The sequence below is a fragment of the Cervus elaphus genome, chromosome 11 (assembly GCF_910594005.1).
Source record: "Cervus elaphus chromosome 11, mCerEla1.1, whole genome shotgun sequence".
In the NCBI taxonomy this organism is placed as follows: domain Eukaryota; kingdom Metazoa; phylum Chordata; class Mammalia; order Artiodactyla; family Cervidae; genus Cervus; species Cervus elaphus.
The window spans coordinates 7206243-7209651 of NC_057825.1; the positions used below are offsets into that span (position 1 = coordinate 7206243).

At 55.9% G+C, this 3409-nt stretch overlaps 1 long non-coding RNA gene across 1 annotated transcript; it reads right to left on the reverse strand.

Moving 5' to 3' along the window:
• Window positions 1-428: 428 nt before the first annotated feature.
• Window positions 429-3088, reverse strand: LOC122703458. The gene is made up of 2 exons (XR_006343493.1): window positions 2936-3088; window positions 429-2032 (listed from the first exon to the last, which is right to left on the reverse strand). It is a non-coding gene; the product is annotated as an uncharacterized LOC122703458 (long non-coding RNA).
• Between the last annotated feature and the right edge of the window lie 321 nt (window positions 3089-3409).

Sequence of the window (3409 nt, forward strand, 5' to 3'; positions counted from 1 at the left end):
ATATTCTGCACGCATGTCTCCTTTTTACAAAAGAGTAAGTCAAGGCTCAGAGAGGTCAAATGAGGTTCCCAGGATCATTCAGTGACAGAATCGAGCTCTTAACCAAGAGGGTCTTGGATTTATAACCCCTGGCCTCCCTGAGGAACTTAAACCACTCAGAACTAGGGGCCCCATCCCAGAGAGGAGCAGCAAAGATCAAGTGCACCTATGAATTAACTAGGCCGAGAATCACATAGTAAAGTCATCTCCACTTCAAAGAACTCTCGAGTGAGAACCAGTGTGACAAGGGAGGAAAATCTGAATCATGTCCCACCCAAAACACTGGGCAATTCCAGCAGAATACAGCTTCCCCAAGCCTGAGGTAACTCAGGCCACCTTCCATCCAGTTCCCTGGGAAGCAAGCAACAGATGCAGGGGACAGATTCAAGTCAGAAGCCTCTTGAGTTTTAGTACAAGAGCGGAGACCAGAGGGCAGGGGGGTGAGGGGGGGGGAACTCATGCTCTGTGGCTTTCTTGAGGTAGCGGGTTTTTAAGAGAGTCTTTCAAGCTCATTTGAGTTGGTGATTAGACTCTGGGCTCTCAGGCCACAGAAACCTAGGATTCCCTCCTGGCAAGCTGTGTGACCTCTCTGACCCTCAGTCTCTTCATCTGAAATGTGCCCAGCCAAGCTTTATTGTCCAGCTGCTCCTTAAGGAACTGGTGCTGGGTACTGGGGACTCAGCAATGAATGGGAGAGACCAGACTGGGGCCTTCACCAAGCTCACTGCCTCACAGGGGAGACAGTGAGTGTGGAGACAAACAAGTTTAGGTATCAGCTACAAGGGAATAATCCGAGGATGAAAGTCAACCCTCTCTCAAGCTGGTGGTGAGGGGGCAGAGTGTGCATCCAAGTCAAGGCTGAGCCCGGCACTGAGCCCATGGTGCGCGCTCAGTCCGTGAAAATGGCTTTAGTTGCTGCTGTGGCGACTATTATTACCGTAACCTGAATAAAACTGGGCTGCCTTGGGGCCCAGTCTTGTCACGATGTTATGTTCAAAAGCAATATCAGCCTGACATCCCCAAATCATTGCAAAGCAGTTTAAATCTTCCCGACGATCTCTCAGAGACACCAAAGGCGAATTCCTTTGCACACCACACAAAAAAAGCGTTCTCAAGACTCTCCGTGACAATGTGTCTGCCTAGAAGGTCTCAGAGCAGTTGCTCCAGAAACATCTCCGTTTCCAGCACCTCTCTGTCATCCTTCTCAGAGAGGCGGGGGGCCATTGGGCTTGACCGCGGGAGAAGAGGTACGGGGTACGTCCAGGCTCTGCCCTCACTAGCCATGTGGCCGCAGTTTGCTCATTTGCAAAATGTGGATAACAACAGCACTGCCTCCAACGAGGTACTCTGGGGACTCAATGAGATGGTCGGATGGCATCATCAACTCAATGGACATGAGTCTGAGCGAACTCCGGGAGATGAAGGACAGGGAAGCCTGGTGCGCTGCAATCCATGGGGTCGCCAAGAGTCGGACACGACTGAGTGACTAAACAACAACGATACAATGGCTTTACAGTGTTGAGGATGGGCAGGAACAGCTGGGCGACCCCTTCTCCTGCCTCCCCAACCTGCCCTTTGCACCTCATCATTGATAGGAGCACCAGCAGGGTCTCCTGTAGTCAGTCTGGGCTTTCTAGGGCCTAGCATCCAGCGGCAGCCGCTCCACCCAGCACAGGGAAAGGTCAGTGCCCAGCAGGTACAGAGACGCCCACCATCGAAGGCCACTGCTTGCCGGAAGCCTGGGCAGTGTGGCCCAAGCTGGCTTCTCCTCTTCCTCCTGCATCAGGGATCTGGTATCTGTCTTCTCAAGGGTCTCTGGCCCAGGCGCTTGCCAGGCATGTGGTTCCTGCCCCCACAGGGCTCACAGATCCAGATAATCAGGGCCTGACTTCAGGGGAGACACCCAGAGCTGCAAGAGAAGACCAGCTGGAACATCAAGGAGGGCTTCCCGGAGGAGGTGGTACGGAAAGGAAGGCCACACCCAGGCAAAGGCCTGGAAGGAAAAAAGTGGTGGGTTCTAGAAGCTACAAAAAGTTCTCACCCACCTGCCCCGACAGTACGGTTTGCTGAGCTCTGTCACCTATACTATGTCACTTGGCACTCTCCTCCCTCAGATCCCAGAGGACAGAGGGGAAGAACTCTTACTCCCAATTCACAGAGGGATAGACAAGTAGAAGAGAGAAAAAGACAATTCCTAGTTGGGACTAGAGCCCACATGGCCAGTCTTCTGGCTCAGGTGAGAAAATCAAGATGCAAGACTGGGCCCTGAGCATCCCTAGCATCTGCCTGTGATCATCACTCCCATTTTACAGATGAAGAAACTGAGGCTCGGGGAGACCACAACATCCCTCCAGTCCTGCTCTTTCTGTGCATCTCTGGGGTCCTAGGACAAGCCTGGAGTGCCCAGATGCCCTCCCCAGGCGGGGCAGGAAACAGCCAGGAACACGGGTGACAGGGGGTGATGGAAGGAAGGGAGCCAGGATGGGCTTGCAAATCAACACCAGGCTGGGGAAGGCGGAGGAATGTGGGTCGAGATGGGGTGAACCTACGTGGGAGGCCAGAATGGGAGGAGCCCAGAGACCTAGGCAGGACCCCACCCCCCACCCCCCACAAACACCGGAGGGTGAGACCCTGACTTCCCGGAAGACACCACCCCCAGCTGGGCGGGGTGAAGGACCACTGCCTCCTGGCTTGCCCAATCAAACGCACTCCCAGTCCGATGGGGGAGGCGGCCAGGGCGGAGGGCTCCCACGGCCTTCCTGGGGGAGCCCCCCGGGACCTGCCCAGGACTCGGCCGCCCACCGCCCACTGCCCACCCCCAGCCTCAGTAGCCCCGACGCCCGGCGTCCTCCCCTCGGCTTTCGGTGGCTCCAGAATTTAAAGGTTAAATCCTAACCTCGTCTCAGCAGTTTCTCCCGGCTTTGCCTACCCAGCGCCAGTTGCTGGTAATTATATGCATCTCCGAGCAGCCAATCAGCTGTCAGACTGACAGATACTGATCTTTTCGTTTTATTTTTAGCTCTGTGCTTCCCCCTCTAGTTGCAAAAAAAAATTCTGTTTGTTCTGTGTGTGGCTGCTTGACTCCCAGCTCTGCACCCGGCTCTCATCTCCGCCAGCCAGGCGGGAGCAGGAAGCCGGAGGGGCTGGAGCCCCCTGCCCCTCCTGAGACAGCGGTGGGGTGGGATGGGGGGAAATGCACCCTCTCCACACACACCCCGCCCCAACCCCGGCCCCAGCTGCAGACTCTGGGCTGCGATGGGGAGGGGAGGAGGCCGGTGCTGCCCAGAGGCGCCTTTGGAGGCCGAGGGAGCAAGAGAGGAGCTGGACTTGGCGTGGGAGGGGAGCAGGTCCTCACCTACAGGCTGGAGAC